The sequence below is a fragment of the Leptosomus discolor genome, chromosome 11 (genome assembly GCF_034619465.1).
Source record: "Leptosomus discolor isolate bLepDis1 chromosome 11, bLepDis1.hap2, whole genome shotgun sequence".
NCBI classification, from domain to species: domain Eukaryota; kingdom Metazoa; phylum Chordata; class Aves; order Leptosomiformes; family Leptosomidae; genus Leptosomus; species Leptosomus discolor.
Genome location: NC_141401.1, coordinates 6,166,891 through 6,191,419, shown reverse-complemented (window position 1 = coordinate 6,191,419; position 24,529 = coordinate 6,166,891).

Below are 24,529 nucleotides of genomic sequence, written 5' to 3'. Positions count from 1 at the left end.
CTTCCCAAACTTATGCAGAGTGTATGTGGTATCGCTATAGTCATTGCCACTTTTTCACATACCGTGCATTACGTGCTTTGCAAAACTTCTCTGCCTCTCCAAGTGACTGTAAAAGTTGAAATACTATACAAATGGCCACATTTCAGCTCCTTGGCTGTGGACTAGGGTAGCCTAGAAAAATAATCTGCTACATATTTCATAAATATACATAGGTGTGAGGTTTTGGGTCATGGGAGAATAAGTCTTTCTAACGTATGACCTGGCGCTCAGAAATGCTGAACTTCTGTCTCTCTTGCTGTAATACTTGTGTAATCTGTAATTTATTTTTCTTTAAAGCACTGCTTTGGTATGGAAAATGGCTATTTGCACTCAGACAAGTAACAGGCGACTAGAGGCCAGGTCCACATGCATGTTCCATCCCTAAAAAATGTCATATTTATAATTTCAATGTAAATCTGGGTTCATAAGTATCTTTGTACATCTGGTCTCAAACAGCTAACTTTATGGTGCGATATTGAAACAAGACAAGAAGAAGGATTTGAATTCACATTTATCAAGTTCAGGCTAGCACCATAATTACTGGGTTAGCCTTCATTTTTGTTATTAGCTTACCTGTTTGAGGGATAGTACTGCTGATTATTGGGGCACACAGTGTACCTGTAGTGTTTGCATCCAATCCAGTCCTAGGTTGATGTCTTCTACCTTTCACCAATGAAAGCAAAAATATTTCAAGCATGAGGTGCAGAAAGTTTTTTGTCCCTTTATCTTTTCTTTTCTCTTCCTGCTTGAGAAGCCAAGTGTAGAGCCTGTGGTTGGCAAGTGATGAAGGAAAAAAAAAAATACGGAAAGATCTCTCGAGGAATGTTTGCTTCTACTATATTTTCTTTCCTATAACTAATTATTCTGGCTGGACGAGAAGTAAAATAAAACACAACAAAGCACAATAAAAACCTGGATGTATACTGGATTCCGAAGTTTGCTAGAAGCCAAAATTTTAGGTACAAGAAGGGGAAGAAGAAATGGTCCTCTTTGTCCCTCAGCCAAAATATCAACATCATGCTTGCCAGTTATTCTCCACCGTGATTATCTGATCAGCGTATAAATTGACGATTCCCATCCTCCTCAGAATGGAGCACGCACACGCTTCAAAAAAACCTGTTCCCTAGCACTTGGCTTTATCAGTGACTCAAAACAACAACCGTAAAAATCGTCAGCTAAATTTCCCCTCTAGGCACGGCTGTGTCTCAGGTTTTACGTGCCAGCCTCCAGCAGGTCTGAAGGGGTGGAAGAAGAGAGCGCTATTTCCAAGCATCACTGTAAGGTTACTCCAGCTCCGTTAGCTTCCCATCCTTCCCATCACTGTTCCTCCCTCTCATCTTCCAGTGCTTCTCCTTAGCTACAGCAATGGATGAAACCCTCGAAATGATTAGGAGCTTGATGGTTTTCAACAAATCCAACATTTTTGCCTCTGTCACCTGGGAAGGAAGATCTTCACTCTCTGTCTTTTCCTATTGAAGAACACTAGATCTCTCCAGTTGAGGGAACTGGTGGAACTGGAATTTATTGAAGGTACATATAGCCTTCAGTTTCAGGAGAAAGTATAAGAATTTTATAAGTGGTTAAAATATTTATTTTTCTTATTATAGCTATATGGGAATTTTTAAAAACTTCAACAGGGAAGAGGGAAGGAAATCCAATGAAAAGACCTCTGTTATGATATCCTTCAGATATTCCTCTCCTCTCCAAAACATGTTTCCAAATATCACAAGATACATACTTGGATGATATCCTTGACTTAGTCTAAGACATAGTGCCTATAGGAGAGGTAATGAGGATATATCTCAGGAGAACTCTGACTTTGGCTTACCTCATGACTTTGAGAAGGTAACCTCCATCTGGGCCCAGCCTTCAGATTTACCAAAACTTTTAGCAGAAAAAAAACAGAACCCGAGATTCAAGTGTGGATATGTATTAGAAAATTTGAGATAGAAATCCCAATGTCAAAGGGGATCAGGGCTTATCTGCATGCTCCCACATTTCTGACTGTACTGGAAATCCTGTACTAGCATTATTGCAGCTTTTCTTCATTTATCTGACTGTAGAAAACTTACATCTCTGAGAAATGCTTTCTTTCAGATGTGCTCCAGGTTTTTGTAGATGCTGAGATCAATAAGATCTGCTGTACCTTAAATGAGCTGTCTGACTGTATCCTATAATGTAGGGCCACATGTGAGGCACAAGCCACACGAAACACACGAAGTACATCTTGCCTAAATATCACATGCTGCTCTCTAGTTCTGGACTGTTTTCCAGGATAAAAACATTCAGATAAAAATTGATAAATATGTTGATGCTTATCTCATTCTTACAAATAAAATCTCAAACCATTCATGACTGCTTTCTGTTCATTTTCACTTAGCTTTTGGTATTTCAGATTTTCTGTTCTCTGTATGTTATTAAAAAAACCCAAAAACGTTAAAAAGCCCACACTTTTAAAAAATGGGCTTCTATAATATGGCAGAAAACCATTCCAATGAAGATGCTGTTTTAAAATCTTTATTAATTATTATCGTGATAGACATTTCCAAGGAATTTCAATTTCAGAAGCCTCTACGGTCAACTAATAACTTATTAAATATTACTCAGTCATTAAATATCTCCAGTTTAAAAATGAATATTTAGGGGATAGACATCTGGTAATATGTCTTAATCCTATTTTTAGATTAGATCCTCTTAAGAAATTCCCATATGCTTTTAGATAAAGCTTGAACCTTGCTAATCTTTCTGAATATTCTCTGCTGCTGCTACGTACACAACAGCTCCTAAAATCTGTACTTAGGGGTCGTGTTTAGGTTTGCATTTCACAAGGTAATTGCACTCCCTCATTTTCATGTGTTTTAGCACTAGAACCACAATAAAGGAGGAGGTGGAAGGAAAAAGCAGGGGGAGTCTGACAATAATGCTTGCCTATTAATGAAATTACTACAAACGGACTAAAAGTCAGAATCAAAAATAACCCTGACATTAATGGAATGCTTATTTGAATCAATTGGATAGAAAACTGCCCAGTGTGTTGGGACTAACTAACAAATATATGATTAAATTGGTTCCTGGTGTTTAAAAAATTCTTGAAGTGATCTCTAGTATAAACCAATGGTGGGTGGTGTCTTTAGCAATGTTCCTGGATTTTAACAGCATTGCTTTATCTAAATATATTTCTTAGAGTCACAAACCCTAAAAGGTATAAAATAAAGTAGATTGAGATGGATTAGGTTAATTAATGGGTATGAACTGGCCTTTCACCTCAACAATTGTAGACAAGTTCAACCTAAGAGCTTAAATCAGAGTTTGCTGTTCTAAGCTCTAGTAGACATTAATTCACATCATATGATTTGGCAGAGTTAGCCCAGAAATGAACTTGCCATGGATTTGACCCTCCAAGTCAGAGATGGGGCAGCAAACAGTGAACCAAAAAAATAAAAAAGAAGATAGAAACCCACAATGTCTCCCAACTGCTCCTCTGACTTGTGGATAGAATAAGAGCATGTTTTGAGGGTTTACCCACACGGATAGTACAGGCTTTTGCATGGATGCAGACCCAAAAGGCAAAGCAAAGCATTGAGGGAGTTCTAGGATGCATTGTGGAGTGTCAAATGGAAACTTGATTTTAGGACTCCTGGGCTCCTTTGGAGAAACTGCATCTTGGCAAATGTGTGCTTTGAGCTCATACCGATGGACTTTGCTTGTTCACACCCTTTCTCTGCACTTACAGGGATACAAGCAGCACAGCTTTACCAACACCAGCACGTTGTGTACACAGTCGCGCAGGAGGTACAGTATCAGACCAATTTCTCTGCTCTTATTTGCATGCCTGCAGCTCTGCAAGGGGTCCACACATAGAAATGGAAGAGAAGTAGACAAAATGCATTAATCCTTTTGTTGTTTTGTTTTTTTTTATTATCTACCTGGAATTCAGGCATGAAACCACCAGATCATTATTCACTGATAACTGCACAGGCAATAGCAAACTGTTCCATGAATAAATCTTTTGCCTGAATAAAGCAACGGCCGTCGTAATACGCATTTAATGGATTTATCAGTTTTACATTAAATGCCTTTTATTTGAAAGCACCAATTAATTTCATAGATGTTCCCTTTCTGTCTAAGCAGCACGGTTTATGGTGGTCTCCTGCCACAGCCGGGTTCACCTGGGGAACACCGTGCGTTTGCATGTATACGTGAGCATCCGTCACGTTTATTTGGCTATAATAAGCAAATATAACGAGCACCACCCCAGGAAAAGTGAAAGTGGGTGCCTGTCTGTCTTTCCCTTTCCTTCCTGGTGCCCCGCTTGACCTCCTGCAATGCAGACCAGCAGCAACACCAAGCCCAGAGCACCTCATGGTGCAGCAGAGCAGGCTGGTAGGAATCAGAGAGCTGTGAACAGCTGAGTGGCGGATGGATTTGAGGGAAGCCCTCTGTCAAAAACCAGGCCAGAATAATAAGATGAAGCACTCCTCCGGGCCTGCAGGACCACAGCAGTTATTAGTGAATATTTGTACATTCGGCAGCAGGATTACTGTTTCCCTGCTAATGCGGTATTACTTTTTTTTTCAGCTCCGTGTGGCTGTAATTTGCAGCCTTTTCATGAAGGTTATGGTTTTAAAAGAAAAAAAATAAAAAAATAATGTAGTGATCTAAAAATAGGTTTGTGCATTTGGAATTGTGTTCAGAAACCAGCAACCAGCGATACCGTCACAGCCTGACGGCTTTTAACTTTTCACATGCTGTAGGGTCTGTGTGCAAGCCAGCTGAAGAAAATACCCTCTGTTTATATGGATTTGGGGTGTACAACAACAAAAGGAAAATATGCAGGGGGCTGACAATGTCTGGATAATTACTGCAGTTAAATCTGTCAAAAACATGTTGCTTAAATAAATTTTGTCAGAAAATGGGTCTGGACAAGGTACAAAACCATGAAAAAATTAGTTATTTCCTAGTTTTACTTTTCCACCTAGATCTACTAAATAGTTTATACCTTAATAAGGTACTTGTGTTCTTTCAGTACTTTCAATGGGACCTGCACCTCAGAGGGAATTTCAGTATGAAATTCTGTTGACTTGCCATTCTTCAGCCAGCTTGAATTGAATTCAGCCAATGGCTGTTTCACCATTCAGTTACTACTTCTTTAGCTCTCTTATATTTATTTACTGTAATTCTGTACAGTACTAAGTCTATTTTTGTTTCTGTCTCACTGTGTCTTCTCTACATCTTTTCCACTCAAAACAGGGTTCACAGATGGCTGTGAACCTCGTGCTGTCCTAAAAAGGAAGGTTCCCCCAAAGTCAGTCTATGCATGGGGGAAGATGAAGTCTGCCAAAGCAGAAGAGGTTGTGGGATCGGGAGACCAAATATGCAGAGATTTCATGCTGTCACCAACTCTGAATAAATGCATTCCCAGAAAGAAGACATTCCCTTGCCTCATTACGCAGTGCTCCTGTGGATCAAAAGAAAGGTAGGAAGATATTATCAATGTATGAAGCCACTCTGCTCTTTCCCCTCAGCTTTTTTTTTGTTTAGCATGGCTCTTTTCCAGTTTGTTGAAATTCTCTAGTTGGCCTGGGTTAATATTTACTAGTTTTGCAAAACACGAGCTAAGTTTGTACTGGTAGCATTTTGCATTCCTTGCCTCAGCAGCAAAAAAAAAAGTGAAAAGAAATCAGAGGCCATCACTGACAAACCATCATAACCCAAGTTCAGCTCAGGTGAATGCAGAAATTTAGGTCAAAATCTTGTCCCACTATGCTCTATAGCATAATCAGAGTAGAAAGGTCCTGAAATACTCAGATAACTCCATTTTATATTCCAAGTGAGTGAGCAATTAGAGAAAGCTCTATAATTGCATTAACCAAGCACAAATTTCTCACTAAAGCTTTTCATCGGGGACTCTCAGCATTCAGTTGCGGTTGCACTAAGGTTTAGTGGAAGTGTTTCCCTTTGCAAGTTAGATTCCTGTCTAGATGAGGTTTTACACTTACCTGATATACACTCTGGGATCTATTTGCCACACTGTGCTATAGACAAAGCTTCTTATATAAGGGCTGCATTTTATATAACTACTGTATTTGGCACCTATAACAAATTTCACAAAGAATGAATAATCTACTTGAGTAGGAATGAGTAACGGGAAAAGCACTGGCTAGGGGATACTAGATAGGGGACTGCATGGCATGAAAATTGGGTCATTGACTTCTGGCCTTTGACAGTCTTGAGGTTAGATCTGGCTTACATCACAAGTGAAATGATCATAGGGGTTTTGCTTCAAAAATTAACACTCAGTTTGATTGAGTTTGACAGAAATAGCACACAGATGCCAAGAACCAAGTCAGACAGAACTGGGTTATTTGGTGGTGCATCTGTTGATGGCAATGCTGCATTCTTTCATTTGCCCTAAGCCAAGAAAAAAAAAAAAAACCCCACAAAAAATACCTGGTTCTGGTCTGTGACATAAGAAACTATTGGGAAAAAAAAGCATTTTTGACAGTAACTGCAGCATATAGAATACAAATTGTAAATAGGTTGGTGGGACATAGAAGTGGATATACCATTTTTACAAATTAAAGCAAGATTTACTTTCAGATTAGACCAGCCTAAAATCTGCCTTGTACAGAAGTCACTTAATCTCACGCTGACATTCTACTTAGATATTATCTAGTGAAACTCCAAACTTCTAAGTCCAGCTAGAGCCAAACTTTCAATATTTGTGTGGTCTAAAAATCAGAAAATATCTCATCCATCAGTCAGAATGTATCTTTTGTCTGTGAATCGGGGGAGAAGTTGTATTAAAAACAGGAGTTCTGTGAGGATTTAAGTGCATCCTCCTTTTAGCCAGATCCAAATTGCCATCAGGATAAGAGGTTTTTCTCATGGTATTTCAGCCTCCACGTCTGCTCCCAAACAGGAAGTGCCAAAATGTGTACAAATAACTTCATAAAAAATAATTCGAGACACCACAAATAAAGAGAAAAGCATTACACTAACTTTCTCATCCTTTAAAATGACTTCAGCTCCATGAGAATGAAATACAAGGAGCTCCCACAGAACAGTTCCCTGTTCCTTCTCACAGAAGTCCTCAAGCGTGACCTTATGGAAGGCTGATGACATTGTTAATGCTGAAAGGAGGGGTTCAAATCCACTCTCCAGACTTAGTCACAAATGGTGGGGGTTTTTAGGTAAAATATTTTTTACTCTCAGGGCCTGGTCCTGAACTCCTGAGTCAGAGGAATATCCATTAGATGGGGAAATCTAGCAGTGTAACTGCATAGAAAAAAACTGGTTCTGGCCTCAGCTGTACTTTAAGAAGATCTAAAAGAGTTTACAAGATTGGCACTGACTTCCTGAGGAGCTGGGAAAAGCAATCTGCTTATTCCTAGCAAGACTGAAACGTTTCATCCAAACAGCTAAATACAGCCTGTTGCTGTAACTATCAGACTTCTACTTTATTTTAATGCAGAATACTTTTCGTTATGCCAGAACTAATAAAACTCTAGCAAATGTGTCACTGTAAACCTTCAGAGATGGAATCAATTCTTTTTGGTTTTGGTTTGTTTTATTGCCGGATCACAATTATAATGGGAGAGTTTATATGCCATAATTCCAAAGAAGGATTTGGCTTGTTTTTCAGGGTTTCTCACCAGACAGTAGGTAGGGGCACAATGCCAAAAGGACCCTTAGTGACTCCTCCTGTATAGAAGCCTGGCTGTGAATTTAATGGTACTTTACAGATGCAGAGGTGATGATCAATTTGCTGCTTCTAAACAGGTATGCAGTAGGAATAATTCAGGTGGGACATTCCCCCATGTGTTTTTGCTGATATGATTCTCAAATCAATTCCAAAAAGTGCCCCTGAAATAGAGAAGTGAAGACTGAACTATTATATATTCATTTTGCCATGTAGACACTGAAGGAAAACACAAAAGCACTTGGCTGAAACCTGTTATGAGATCCTCAAAGCTTTCCAGAATACCCTGTGAGTCTAAATGAAGGGCTCCACTAAACAAAAAACAAACCCAAAAGAGTTTCTTTAGTGCGAGATAAGGGAACTGACTTTGATGCCTAAAGATGCAAAGACAGAACACATGGAATAAACACACAGACCTGGTTTCTCTTCCTTCTGCAGGGGGTGAGGGCAGCTATCTTCAGGCCCTGAATGGTTGTGGGGATGTCCTCTTTTCTCCTGTGTCTGTGGATGCTCCAATTCCGCTCTGTACTTTGTGACCCAGGGTTTCAGAGGTGGCCAGGAAAGCTGGAGGATTTGGGCTGCCTGGGAATCATTCTGGTCTGTGGCACTGTCAATGTTCAATCTTGCCTGCCCTCCCTACCTAAATCAGCACTGAATGGTAAGCCCGATTGAGAATGTTTAAATCAAAATGCTCTTCTGACCAACTAATTCCTTTTTTTTAAGATGTATTTTCCCAAGGAAAGTGTCCAAGAAAAGAAACCACAACCCACTGAGGAAATGCAGCCTAATGGAAGAGTGATAATGGCTCTTGCTAATGAGAATGGTGTTTTGTGGACAGACCCAAGAACTGAGATCAGGTCTGCACATAAAATGCTGGGCAAACACACCTAATTTCACTTGCAGGGTGTTCCAAAGGAAAGCAGTCCCAAGACAGTGTGTTTCCTTTTGATTCTTCCAAAAACCAGTGTTTTCTGGAAATTCCTTCTGGAAAGAAATCACAGCTTTGACTTTTCACACTCTTTTTGGATGGGAAAAAGTCAGAAACATGGTAAAATCTGCGTATCACCCAACTCTAGCCATATGATTTAGGATTACATGGTTATAATTAGGATAGGTGTTTTACAAAGTATTTTGTTCATTCCGGTTTGTTTTTTTTTTTCCTGTAGGGAAACTGAGGCATAGCCAGGAACAGATCTGAGTAGGAGAGTTATAGGGTTGAGAATAGAGCTCAGGGCTCCCGATTTCTGTCCATCTCTCAAAATACAGGGCCATTTACTACAGTAAGCATGATCCTACTGGAAACATCTACTTGAAAAGAGAATCAGGACCACCAGGCACTTGTGCTCGAGCTGACAGCATCGAGTCGGTCTGTCCCATATGGCACCCACACTTCAGCCATAGGCAAACCTGAGTTTGCCAGCCCTCTCATGTGCTGTTGTCCCTGCCCTTTATAAGGGCTTCCTGATATTTTTAGACTATTAAATAGTCTGAAACAGACTATATCTATTCTTAGATATTTTCAACTTTTTTGAGCTATCTAGGCAGAACGCATTTCTGTGGTGGGACACAGCGTAGGCAGGACTTCAAATGTTGCCGCAATTCGGCCTTTATACTCCAAAATAAATTTAGCTTAGTCAGATACCTGTTAACATCAATAAGTCCCAGAAAGTAGTGGTCACTTGGGGATGTTTTGAAATCATTGTACATTTAATACATCTACACAGCAGACTGAAATTTCTGCTTGCCCAACAGCACAAGTTCCTAAATGCTCAGAAATTTGGTAAGTAGCTACTCAACAGAGTTGTCCACCACCCAAAGTAGTAGGAACAGCAGGTGTGATGGAGTTATATTTCATCAATGTGACATAAAACATGGCTCAATGACTTTATTTTAAATACTGTTCTTTCTAAAGCTTCCCCTTATAAAACTACAGGCATGGAGCTGTCAACTGGGGGAAAAGGATACCTTTAAATCTAGCCTGGCATGCATGTGTATATTTATTTTTATAAGTGAAATATAAACGGACATGCTGAGTTCCAAGTGCTTGATGGATAAAGGAATTAAATGATTTCATATATCTCTCTATATAAATATACAAAAAACTTTCCCCGATGGGTCACAGAGGATTTCATGTGGATGTGAACTCTGTTTACTGTTAGTATTAGGGAAATAGTGGCTTTTTAACAAGTTACTCATGCCTGGAAAAAATCCCAGTATTGCAAGTTGTCCTAGATTCTCTGCCAATTGTCCGTGGGAATCGTCAGGATGGGAAAAGTTCAGATGTGTTTTAAAGAACCAGCTTAATGGAAAATGGGAAGGAGAGAAAAAAGCTACTGTGTCAATCTCCTGGGTAAGAAGAAGCAAAATGTGATTTGACTGTTTTATTTCTTCCTTTTTTTTTCCTTTCCTCAATGCTTTTGGATTTTATTCTTCCCCATGCAAAGAGTTTTGTTTAGGCCATTTGCCCTAATGAAGAATGGCTTTGCTTCAGTTCTTTGAGCAAAATCAACACCAGAGTCTCTCTCTATATCATTGGCCTGTAATTATAAACTCTCAGGATTCATTCTTTCGAGCCCGTCAGAGTGTTTAGTGCTGTGCAGATGCCCAGGGAGCCCTGGGCTCTGCCTTCAGGGATTTTACAATTCAGAAGTCGATCTCACATGCTTTTCCTTACCCCACCAGTCTGTAAGGGGAGGGGCTGCAGCAAGGCATGTGCTGGGGTGAAGGTTAGGGAAAGGGCTGAGGACCAGCATCCCCCGTGGGGCTCTTTGGAGAGAAAGAGTCAGCTCCTGCAGGATCCCCCCCAACACCCACCCCCGCCCTCTTAAATTTCTCCAATAATCACTTTTTTTTTCCTGTTCCAACCAAGACTTTTAAAACTCAGGGCATTGATCCTGTCACTCTGGAGACCACCAAGTGACTAACAGTACTGGAGCGAGAATCCCTCACGGATGTCACATTTCGAGAAGCATTAACTCACTGATTTAGCTTTAAATAGCAATGGTGTTACAGAACATGTCACTAATTATTTGCTTTCCAGCAACAGTGTGGTGCCTTCTGGTACGTGCACACACAAAAAGATGAAGGTTAAGTAGGGGGCTTTCTTCAGCTTCGAATAGACACATTGTGTCATCGTGACACCCAATAAATCCACCCGCCATAGGGGGGAAGAGCTGCGCTCTTCACTTAAAATCCCAGGGCCAGATTTTTCAAACCCTCTTTTTTTCCTTTTTTTTTTTTTTTCTCCCCCAGCACCTTGTGCAGATACCGCAGCCTGAACCTTGTAAAGTGGAGGGGGTAAAAATCTAGAACCCACATCCTATCTCCGATTCAAAAACCCTATTTTGGAAACCAAAAGGAGCATCCAATATCATCTGGAAACAAGCTGTTAGGCTGGAAGCATTTTTAAGATACAGTGTGGGGGGAAAATATGGATTTTGTTGTGGATCCAATATTTTTTTCTTCTCAAGACCTAGCCAAAAATTAGCTTCATTTAAAATAAGATTAGTCATTTATGGGAACTGGTTGTACAGTTTGGAATTTTTAATGGAGTAGAGAAAGCAGCTTTTCAGTATCTTAAATATTTATATTTGAATAAAAAATTATTGACTACATCTAGCAGCTACAGAACTTTACATCATTATTTTTCTTACATAAAATTTTGCTAAATACTACATGTTCAAATCTCCCCTCTTCTTACCCCCTCACACCCTAGGACTGTTATTCCCTGCTTTGGGGGGTTTAATTGTCTTGGTTTTTTTCAAATCACAGTTTAGGAGATGCTGCCAGTCCCACTCAGTGCATTTTCATATATATAAAGCTGAGCTGAATTCTTTGGGGCTGCTTTTGATTTACAGAGTTAAGAGGGTGGGGGAAATGCTTAGATGATGCTAGAACCCAAAAAGTATTCATTTGATTTGAGGAGATTTTTATTATGTTTATTATGATGATTACTGTTACTATTATTAGAACAGGAAACTTAATTCCTCATGTGAGATAAAGCCTGTTACCATTCTCACACACACACAAAAAGAAGCAGCCCGGTGTCAAGCAGCCCCAGAGTCTGTGTCATTCGCATTGCGCAGTTTTTATTTCCTTTTCTGGCCCCAGCTACGCAGGATTACCGTGTGATGTTCCTCCGCTGCAGCATGCCGCTGACATGAATAAGATGCTGTTTACGACACCACTCGCAAAGGGACATGAGGGCGTAAGAACATGATGCAGCTGGGCTGTGGAACATCCTCTCGAAAGGGGCTGAGCAGAGGGCTGGGATTCCTACGGCTTCTCTGGAAAGGGCTGGACTCACCGAAAACTGCTGCCGATGCTCAGAGCATCCTCCTGCTGCGCTGAGGCAGGGCTGGGGGTGCTCTGATCTTTTGGAGGAAGGTGAAATCTCCACAGTGGTTTCAACTGTGTAGCATGAAAGGTTGGGAGCAGGGAAGTTTATTCTCTGACCACACACAGCAGCAGGCTCGGAAGTTCCCTGTGGCTGTCACACAGCAAAACCTTCCTTAGAAAAGGGGCTGTTGATGCTGTGATATCACCTTGCCTATTTATGCCATATCAGGGATGGCATAATTCATTACTTTCAACCAGAAAATATGTGCAGCTGGACAAAAAGTGTACTGTTAAACATCAAAATATTTTCTTTTGATTTTGCTTTGTCTTTTTACAATGAAATCTTGAAATTTTCAAACCCTTTTGTCTGTAAAATGTGGAACTTTTCTACCCAAGAACATCAAAATGGACTATTATTTTTTTCACCTGAATCAGATGTTTAGACAAAAACACTTTCCCTTTCCCACTAATCCTTTCCCACTAATAGTTTGACAGCTTGGAACAATGAAAAAATTGTTCAGTGAAAATTATTGCTGGACATTTTGAAGTCTTTTATCTGGATCAGGGACCTGCTGCGTGGGGTGCGACTCCGAGCGTCTTGTCTTGAAATCAAAGTGACCCGTTCATCAGCTGGTGTTTATACAGAAAATTTTCAACCCAGGGGTCAAAATCAGAAGTACATTAGAGTCAGGATTTGTTTACTGGCAGAGGATCAGTCTGTAAAATAGCGGTTGTGTAGATTTTTAGCAGGTTCAACTATTCTTTTGACTTCTATCCAGACTACTAATGGGTGTTCAGGTTTCCAGCTGAGTGTTCAATGCTGGAAATACTTCTGCTCTCCGGCATCACTGTTTTGCCTGTCCCGGCCAAGGCATGCACGGAGCACAGCCGCTCGAAGGCATCTCTTTCAGGAGGTGTTCCCAGCTCAGGCCAACTTCTGTCAACAAACAGCAATCTCCAATGGCATAAAATTCATAATATTCCATTAAAACACCTTGCAATGTCAGGAGTCGAACATTTTAAACAGGAGACCCAAATCCCCTTTTCGCTCTGCAGATGGCAGGGGTTCTCCCATCACAACCTGCCTAATAAAGCCCCCTACCAAGGCTTTTGCAAGGCTCTAAGATTAATATTGATATAATGTCTCTATATTTCCACTTGGCACCTGTTGAATTGTTGTACTTGCCCATTAGCACTCCATTTAACATCAGAAGTCAGTTAATAAATTCTTCCTTCCTGCATAGGAAATTGACTAAAAGACACAAAATTAGCTTTTAAATTTTAAAGAATTAAGATCTCTACAACTCACTTTTTTCCTTTATTGCATTACCTTGAAAATGAGTGTCAGGCTGCATTCTCAGCACTGCTATAACCTGGTAAGATCCTTTTGCCTTTCAGCCCTCACATTTAATGGATGGTGCGGGGAACAATATGCATCTTTTCTCAGCCTTTGCCCTCGGGCAGTTCTCAGGAAAAAGCCCAGCTTGGCCAATTGTCCAGGCCTGAGGCCTGAGAGGTCAAAGAGTTCAGGCTTTTGTGCTGGGATGCTCTTCTTGGATTTCTTTACAGTCTTTGTCTGGTAACAGATAAATAACTGTTGGTTTGGGGTTTTTTTCTCCAGCTTCTGCAAACAAAAAAGCACTATCAGCCCCCGAAAGGGTAACATAGTAGAGGGGGAGATACTTTCTTTCTTGGACACTTTTTATATCTTTATTTTCAGATCAAAAAAGACAAAAGCTCATTAGAAACACCAGTTAGCTATTTTGACATCTGAGCTGGTATTCCTGGCTTTGCTTGTAAGGTCTTTCTGAGAGATGGACTATGTACAGGGACCCCAAACCACAAGTTCATCACTATATATGAATGTTCCATACCTGCAGCATCAACATCAGCCTGAAACATCAGACTGAAATGAAGTAAACTTTGGGCTTGGTGCCCAAGCCACCTCCAAACTCTCCAGCTTCTGCCCATTCCTGTTTCCACTACGGAACAGTTATTTCAGAAATATTATTACAGTCAGTCAGTCTGTCTCTGATAAGAGGTTACATATTCAAACTTCAAAAGAAACAGCTTTAAACTGTAGCTGTTTGTATGAAAAGGAAAGTTAAAAAAAGTCAGATATTCAGCATTTACGTGGTACATAGCGGCTGAGGAGAGGCTACAAATGCAATTCAATACAGTGCCAGTGTAATATGGATGGATGCTGCCAGTGGACATCATTACTTCAATTTTACTTTTATCTTCTTTTTTTTTTGATGTCCACCTGTCTTGCCAATGATGTCTCTTTTATCAAGCAGTCTTTGAGGATATAGGTAAATCCCACTTGTCTCGCTCTTCGAAATAACTGTATTTACCATTCTCACGCTTCTCTTTAGTCCAGCCAAAGGTTTGAGTTAAAAGGAGAAGGTTTGGCAAACCCCCGTTACTCCACAGCCTTGTTGTTGAAATCATAGAAGTCCAGAACCAGGGTGTGGAAAGCCGTATTGTATAAACACCCTAATGCATGACACATGACTAAGTGATAAATCCTGACACGTTTACAAAACAAAATGAAAATCTTCATTTGTCTTTAGGAAAGGGAAGTGCTCCCACGTGTTTAGACATCTGCACACTCAACATGTGGCAATTATTGCGCTGAGGAATTGGAGCACTTAACTGCTGCGGCAAATTAAGGCTCTAGTGATCAGTACCTTCTCGACACCGCAAACAAAGCAATTGGTGGTTTTAGGGCTATTCAAGTTAAGGGATGCTTCTGAATGGCTTAATCCCATCAACACAGATTTACCTCCAGCCCAAGCAGTATCAGTTGTTCCCGTTCCATTTCCGTTTCATTTGACTCTACATAACCATCGTATCCTAAAGCAGTTTGTAAGCTCTACTTTTGTATGTTTGCTTAAGTACTGAAATTAAATACACATAATGAAGCCATCTGCAATGAGCAGAATTAATAACTGGCATAGCATATTGCTCTGAGATTGTTGACTATACAAACACATAGTACACACACACACACCAATCTCCAAAGAACTTGGCATTTCTCAAAACTTTACAGTGTTTGTTTGAATGTATCTCAAATTCTTATTTCCCATGGGATTCTTATTTGCTTAGACTGGTAAACTCACTACTACATTTATCTCATAAAATTACCTTTTAGGCTCTCTGTAGAAGGTCTTCCATTTAAAACAAAATTTTACAAGTGCAACACGTTATACATTTTAAATCATTTGTTTGGGGAAATGGTCAAATGAGGATCATAAAATACCAAAATAATGATTTATTGCAATGCTGATTCCTCTTGTATATCTGGATATATCAGTCCCACACATATCAACCATCTCTAGCTGCACCTTTCAGAGTTGCCAGTATTTGTTTGTGGGTGCATGGTGCTCCAGTGCATGGTTGTGATGACTTGATGTTATCTCCCAGGATTTTCCGTGAAAGCAAAGAGCAGCTAAGAAGCAATCAACACTGGATTGTACCTGTCTTCTGTACAAACATGTAAGGATCGGATTATTAATGCCTTCTCAGGCGAACTTATGTTTGTCTTTATTTCACAAGCAATTTTCATATCAGTCTCAAAAATCAGGAGAAAAAGCTCTGCTGAGCCAAGGTTAAACTGAACTTAGCCTTTGAACTTTACCAAGAATGTGAAATTAAGTTTAAATTCACTTTTATGGAGTGACCTCTTTTGACAAATTATGGCATATATGCAGGCACACACATGCACACGCAAACACAAATATACTTACATAATCCAATCAAAACATCCATTTAAATTACCACGAATGGATTGCACATTCCCACATTTCCTTATAAACTGAATGTCACGAAGTGATAGTGCTTTGGTAGCATTGTATTATATCAAGTTTCTTTTCATATTACCAAACACCAGAGGAAATCTGGCATCTTTCAGTACATTTTAAGAGGAAGAAGAGAAAGAAAATTAGTTTAAAATTAGTCTAAAATTGTCCTTTGTTCATTTTTTCATGCTTTCTATTACAGTGGCAAAGGGGCAAGTGAAAATGGGTCATATTGTATCAGGAACTCTATAGAAAACTTGAGTCTGTAACCTGAAGAGCTCAGAATCTAACAGAAAGGGATATGTAACTCCAATTAAACAAGTATCCATTCAGGTTTTTTGTTTTGTGGGTTTGCTTGATTATTTGAATCCTTCTGGGTTAAGGGGGAGTTGTTTATTTGTTTTTTCAGGTTAAAAAATATCCTGTGAGAAAGATTACCTGGTTTCCCCAGGGGGTTAAAACAAAACAAAACAAAACAAAACAAAAAACCCCACAGTTTGTAGCCTTGAAGCAAGTAAATAGAAAAGTAGAATAGGGAAATAAAGGAAAAAGCACATTTGGCCTTGAAGGTGTCGAAGTTTTAGTGACAAGTGAGAGGTAAAAAACAGCGTAGGAAATTGCAGTTGTGGTTTTGAGTTTTCTTTTTTTCATGCCATCATTTCAGACTCTCCGTTTCCTTTGGCTGACGTGAATTATCAAACGCCCCGGGTGTACATCGGGCACCTGTTGCCTTATCAGATTGGCAGCAACATCTGACTCCCTACGAGGATGTCACTGACACCACTTCTTCACACGACCAGGAGGAGGTGTGCTGAGATCAGCATCCCCCCCCCACCCCAGTCACAGTGAGGTGTCCTGAACCCACTCAAGAAGAGCTTCAGCCTCTTCCCTGGAGGATTCAACATCACTTCTGATGTGCGGGAGAAGCACAGCTCTTGACCATAGCAAGCTGTTAAAAGCCAGACCTACTTCTTGCCAAAGTGGTTGGGAAAGCTTTTTGTTTCTCACAGCAAATGAGCCAAATTCTGGGGTTTAATTTTTTTTATATATATATATATAAATATAATGCTTTGGGGCTGTTACTAACTGCACGGAAATAAATCACTTTTTGTAAATCTACTTAAGCTGTTGGCTAGGGAACAATTTTCTGTTTGTCACAGTTAATGATGTTCGCAGGCCTGAGAAAGCCCTCTTTGGGCCTGCTAAATTATTTGTCATAGCAGAGCTGTGTCACCACTGGTACATCGTGCCATTTCGCCTGCAAACATCTGTGTTTCAGTTGCTCTTCCTGCTGCTGAGAGCATCTCCGCTGCCCTCGCGTGCATTAACGCCGTGCCAAGGAGGCAGTGATGCAGCCAGCCAGGCCAATGCACGCTCAAGCCTAGCTCTTAAAGAGCAACCAGGAGGCCTTTGTATGGGGGCCACAAAGGCTCTTTTTATTTGTAGCCCTTCTCAACACAACCAGCTCATTGCTGATGCTGCAGCAATTGCAGCCTTTCCTCCAGGCGTGGCGGCACCGGGCTGAGCAATGTCCTGGTGCGGTGCAGAGCCCCGGAGCTTATAGGTCCTATATCTGGCCCCCAACCAGCAAAAGCCCCTGAAGGGGTGGCATCAAGGGGGATGCCTTTCTGGGATCCCTCCTAAGGGTGGCATGTACCCAGTAGGCCTGGAAAGGGAAGACAAGAGAAGGAGTCTCGATGCCCCAGCAGTCACCGCTGGGCTGACTCCCATATGGTGATCCCATCATGATGCACCATGAACAGGATTTTAGGAACCCCTCCTCTAAGGGACACATTTCGGTGGAGCGGTTATCACTAACAAGGAGGTCATTGGCACTGGTTATTTAGCACATGAAGGTATCATATGCAGGCTAACATGAGGAGTTTCCTGTCTTTTTTGAAGTGAAGCATGGTAGGTAAGCATTTTCCAAAGGGAAAAAAAAAAATGGGGGACAGAAGATATAAAATAAAACAACTGAACTAAGAAAGGAAATAAAATCAGGGCCTTTAATCTTCCTGACATAGCCAGAGGATTGACAGAATTTCCTGACAGTAGATCCTTTACATACGTATGTGGCAGCAAGTGAATTGGGATGCATTTGCAGTACTACGTGTTCACCATGCCTTTGTGTTGGGGCCCCTGCCTCCCTCCACACTCTATTTTTCCTTAGAGGAGAGATGGAATATGCCAAAGAATTTGCCCGGAGCATGGCTACAGGAAAGTGAAACCTGCTTCTGTAAAAAGAAGTACTGCTTTTTCACCTGAGGATTGCATGGGCAGGCAAAACCAGGACGTGCAATTTGCACATTCATAAGTTGTGCACAGACCCATTGCGAGGAGAGGCAAGAGGTGCAAGTCAGAAAGGGAAGATGTGCTTGAGTGCCTGAGTTGTACCAGAGTTTCGGAGTTTCACTAAGTTTAAGTAGCCCAGGTTGATAAGAACAGTTTTAGCAAAATCATTGACTTATTTGCGAACAACGGAGAATAACTTGCATCATCCTTTTGCTAACATCAGAAAAAATCCAGGTTTAGCTAAACTGAGTGTCACTGATTTAAAACCAATGTGAGGAGAATCAGGCCCAATGGATTTTAAATTTTCTATTAAAGTGCTTACTTGCATTTCCTCAATAAATACAGTCTATTTTAACGCATGGGAATTAACCTCTTTAATGGTGCGTGCTTCCTTCTGGTTGATGTGGGAGCTGGGTATTGATGTGTGGGTAAAGATTATGTACTTGCTTCCATGGGACTGGAGCTGAGTGCGGTCTGGGGGGACTGCTGGGAGCTTTATGGCAAGCAAGGAAATTCCTCAACCACTCTTCACTATACTGAGGAAAACCCAATTAAATCTGACCAGGGACAGCTATAATTTGCTGTCCTGTTCTTCTGATATTATTACTGTGCTATATTTTTTCATGAACTTCCTCCACTTCCCACCCTCAAGGGTAGCAGGTCTATATATTTCTGTTTTCTACATTTACACTATGTTTGGGACATGTGCTCACCCCTTCTTCCTGGAATAGCTGTGCGTCTTGGACAGAAAAAATATTAGAGAAAGAAGAAAAAAATATAATATATCCCTAATGTTTTGCAAAGCTTTGTGAGTCTGTTTTCCATACACATCACCACAATTTTCCTTCATTTAAACAGAAGACTACAGGACTTAAGAAGGGTGCTAAAGGTCTCAGTTCCATTTGTGTAGATTTGGAATAACTTCTGCAATTTCTTCCATGCAGGATCAGACCTGCCATTCTTTGTAATAATTGAAAGAAAATCTGGACGGCCAAACACATAACTGCAGATAAAATCATACATAAACCCTAGAGAAAACTGGATTGGCAGCTAAGTTTTATATATGGTGTTTATCTCCATCTTGCCTCATGTTTTTGAACTTGTAGGAAATTGGTGACACTTAGAAGCAGATGTGATTTGAGTGAATTGGCCTTATTTGCAGCAATAAGAAGGAACTAGGTGAAAATGAGAGCTAAGACTCTTCCCTAAGCATTCCCAAACAAAACATTTGACTCTCTCTGGAAAAAAAAGAGAAGACAACATACACATGACAGATGGTAGTTACATTTTTAGTCACATCACTTAATGCAGCACCAGGAGGAAGTCAGAAACTATGGAGCCAAGCACAGCAGAGGATCCGCAGAAAAGTGTATAAGGTGGCCTAATCACCAAAATGTTCAAAGACTCTGAATCATATTTCAGTGAACTGGAGACATTCAAAACCTGTCTGGATGCGTTCCTGTGTGATCTACTCTAGGTGGTCCTGCTCTGGCAGGAGGGTTGGACTAGGTGATCTTTCGAGGTCCCTTCCAACCCCTCACATTCCGTGATCCTGTGTGAATACTTTGTGAAAAAGTAAGTTTGCATTATTAATCCCAAAGCTTTCTCCAAAATCTTGGATTTATTCAAACCCCAACTCTAAAGCCAAACTCCAGAAGTGGAGGTCCACATGTGATGAAGCCAACAAGGAAAAAAGTTGTATTGTGCACTAAATTCTGAAAAGCACAAAGGAAAAGCGGGAGATATTTCCGTCTCCAGTCACATTTTGCAATTCTTTCCTTTTTCTTAGCAGTTCTAGAAAAATGGACTTCGACTTGGAGAAAAATGTCATTTCTTTCTTTCTGTTGAAAGATAAATTCAGATATGTGGATTGACAGTGACACCATGCCTGGCCTAGCACAGTCTGCCCATGGCACTAGAGCTGAATGTTTTACTCCTCCATGGTAAGGGCAGTTGAGGTATCACATAAAGAGTTTGCTAAAGAAGACCTTCACACGATCTCTCAGGAAGAAAGCCAAAGGTCCTGTTTGCCTAGAGTGGATCGATCAGATCTTTGTATATCTAGTTTAAAGGATATTATCCTGATAACTTTGCCAGACTTTGCATTTCCTGCAGTAAAAGTGACCCAGAGCCCAGAATTCAATTCACCAATAGAAAGATGTAAACAATCAGTTAAAAAGTTTCAGGGGGAGGAAAAAAAAAAAAAAAAGAAAAAACAACAACAACAACCCTGCACATTTGGCTGTTAGACCAATTGAAATGAAAAATACTGTTTTCTTCCTTTAATTCACAAAAATCTCATTGTATTTATAGCTGATGTCACAGAGAAAATTTTTACTGACAGCAACATTGACTAAAAAAAATTCAGCCACACTAGTTCAGGTGAATGGAAGAATAATAAAACATCCTCCCTTAAATATTACCATGTTCTCATCACATACCCCAGGATTAAGCTGTGTGAATGGGCAACAGGAAAAACCCAGGAGTATCTTATTACAGGAAAGAGCTGCTATTTATTTATTTAATTTCCCCCCCTTCTCACTCTGGAAGGGGAAAAAAAAAGCCCTTGTAACCGACTCCAAGAGCTGCCCCTGCTTGGGAGTTTGAACACAGGAGGAACAAGATAGATTCCTCAAAATTCTAATTGGGGAACAGTTGACTTAATTGGTGGCCATTTGGCAGACAATGGGAAAGGAGCCCTGGCTGGCAGCTGATGGCACCCCAGGGGGATATAACCTTGCAACAGGCCAGAAAGCTCTCAGGGACAGATTGTTTCCTGAGAAGAAACCATGAGACCAAGGGTTGGATTAACCCTCCAACTGTCAAGCTTTATTAGGAGTAATCAGGCTAGATATAGCAAGGGTTAAACACAGGAAACTGAACTGGCAATGATGACATATGTGTCTTTAAAAACAAGGAAAGCAAGGCAGGGAGAGAGAGAGGAATCTGGGGAAGAAAATACATCTAAACGAACCATAACAAAATTCTTTCTAGTTCTAGTTCAGATGAGGTATCCGCTGGCTGTTGGGTTTGCCCGCTCCACAGCGTTGCGTGTCACCTACTCAGAGTTTCTGGCTTTCCCCGGTTTTGCAGAGGGTGCTTAATTCCTGATGGCTTCTTTTGCACAAGCAGGAGTTAGCACTGAAAATAAGGTGTTGCTGGTTTCTACGGGCCTGATCCTGCCCTGCGCTGAGCAGCCAGCGTTAAAAGCCAAGGTATTTAAAGGTGCACAAAGAGCTTTTAAAAGTGGCTTTGTGCTTACTCCCAGGATGTGCAGAACCACAGACAGAGGTTTTATTAAACCACCAGTACATCAAAATTAAATCAACTCCCAAGATTTTGGGGTTTGTGAATCAGAGGCAGCCTGAGTACTTTTAAAAACCCCGCTGAGCACTCCTGTTCCTCGCACATCCCAACCCAGAGCCTTTCCCAGTCAGTCCCTTCTGACCAGGCTCAAATTTTCTGGATGGAAAGAGCAGATTGCCATGAGAATGTTTTAGGCGCCTCAACTCTTTAGCAAACACACCAACAGCATCCCAACAGCCCAGCTTTCATCTTTTTCAATACATCAAGTGGCAGCGTATTTATACTTGTACAGCAGAAAAGAAGGAAGGGGGAGGGTCTGTATATGTGTATATTATTTTCATGATTTAAAATAGAAACAATTAACCCCAGGGTCAGGCATTCCCAGGCAGTTAATGACCACCTGGATTAAAAGCCCTCAGCTTTGCCTCAGGCCCTCAACTCCTGCAGTCAGTCATTAACTGCTGGAGATTCCCCTCCTGTCAAAAATCATTGTTTAATTATAAAGATGGGACTGAACCCAAATTGTCACTCTCTTTTGCCCCTGAATTTTGGAAAATGTAAGAATTTGAATTCAGATCCAAGCGTTGCTGTTCAGGGCATCTCTGCTTAATTATAAACCTATCAGTTAATTACTGGCTATAAATTTCTGACACCCAATTGGTTGTTCGACAGCTTGCTATCACTGCAGCAGAGCCCGCATTTTGGTCAGAACAGAGTGTCCATGGCAACCCCCTGGCCAACATGGGGAAAAGGTAATTACTGGAGTTCTTTCTCTGGTTTCTTCATCAAAGTCGCTGCCAAATCCTGTTCAAAGTAAGCAATGTTGCCCTCCAGTTGTGGAGTTTCTTGCCTGCTTGTGTCTCTCACTTAAAGATTCTCTGTTTCCCTCAAATGTCGCAACAGGTCATTACTTCCAGGAATTTTTCTCGGTCACTATTGATCAGATCTGAGAGGGTTCAGGATGCCAAGGGAAGCGAGGGACCATTCTCCAGTCCCTTTTCCCACCACACCTGGTCTGAGATCACTGCCCTGCCAAGTGTAAGCCTCCAGAAAAGCCAACAGCATAACTAACTTTTTTCGTTATTAAAGATTCCAAGAAAGAAAATATTAAAATAATAATACAAAAAAAATAAGAGAAGAGTAAAGGGTACCTGCGCATGTGAAGTATTTCACCTGTGTTTGAAACCAAGAGAGGAACCGCCGACTGAAAACCCACTGCAAAGGGTTGACCTTTACAATGGAAGGTTGCAGAAATCCAATTTGATCTGTAGTCACCTGTCTGCCTCTGCCCCTTTCCTGAAATGTCAATCTTGCGGGGAAATTTGGTTATATAACAGAAGAAAAATCCTCGTAGGCAAAAAAAGGAAACTGCTCTTAAATACAGTCCTTTCAATTCATATTCATTTCCAGTTAGTGTGGCAAAGCAGGCCACAAGTCTTCTCCATCTAGGAAATTTGAATGGAAGTTGCTCGTACGGACACAGTCAGCAACGACATAGTTCAGTGGAGATTTTTAATTTAGGACTAAGAGAGAGAAATTGCCAGCAACAGATCCAATGCAGCGTTCAACATGGAATTTAAAGGGGGAAAAATGTGTGAATAGCACCGGGTACTGTTTGAAAAAAACCAAATAGTGTGCTTGAGTCTCACTATATTTCAGCAATGTAATTGAGCAGACATATGTTCAAAAAGGGTTCGGGTACCAAAATAGTACCTCAGCACTCCGCAGGCACCAAAGTCTGAAATCCAAACTTGCAATCTGGGAACTCCTGCCCGAGCAGGGATTGGGTTGTCCTGAAAATCCCTCGGGAGCTCTGCTCAGCCCCAACCTGTGCAGGTGGGACTCCACCACCCTGCCTCTCCCCTGGGTGCTGCGCTGCTCTGCGCAAAGGCAGGAAAGATTAACACGGCGGGGAAGGGATTTGAGATGCCGGATCCCAGGAGAATTGAGGCATCAGTTTGCTGGCTTGACTCAGGCCATCTCATGATACACCTATTCTTTGCCTTTCTAATTATTATTTGACTAATCAGCAAATTATTTGATCAGAAAATAGTTTTGAAATAACCTTGTGAGGAGCATGAATTTCCCCAGGGCTTTACCCAAGTGGCAAAACCTGGCTGAAACCCTGCCTGCCTCCCCTCTCCCCTCTGCAGCTAGCAGCTAAAGCAGATCTAAAAAATCCCAGGATCACACCCAGACTAACGTATTGTCTTTGTTTTACCGTTGCCTGACAGTCCAAGCAGAGTCAGATCCCTGAGACTCGGCCCTTACAATTTGCATTCTCGGTGTACAATCCTGCCTGGCACTTCCCATCTAATAACTGCGCCTTTTGTTTATCTATAATCCACCCCTGTCACTGTATACCTGTAGTGCACCTTTATCTCTAGGCCTCGTATCTCCCGTACAGAGACCATTCAGCCCTGGGGCTTGTCAGTTTTATGATTCATGGGTATATTGTACCTAAGATCCTACAAAGAAGGTCTTGAAGTAATTTAAAAAAAAAAAAAAAAAGGAAAGAAAACAGGTATTTCAGATGGCATGCTGTGTGAAAGAAATCCCTTATTGACTAGTCTAATCTTGTATAATGTAATCTAATAATAAAGCCTGTTCCCAGAGGTACTGCTCAATAGATGTTATAGTGTTAAAACATGTTTTATGCTGTGTTCTGAAACATATTAAGTGTAACAAAATTGTCCAGCTACTTCTTACATACTAGCTACTAAATACAGCATGAATGCTGTCAATAAAGTAAGCAGTTACTATATTTTAGATTTCTCCGAGGCATAGGATTCAGTTATACTTTCAGTAATCAATTAATTGGCTGCTCATTACTGGCACAGATTGCTTGCAGCCTTTCTGCCTGTGCTCCCTCCCTGCACTGGGTGTTGGACTGTGCAGAACATCCCGCCTTGCCCGCTGGGGCCATCGGTCCAGGGGATGCTAGGCCACTCTCTGCTGCTTTAGGTGCACCTTAGTCCTTCTGAGCTGGGAACCACCTCACAGCAGGGCTGGACAGAAAAGGCCCTGTGCAACTGTACAATGCAGTCCCTGG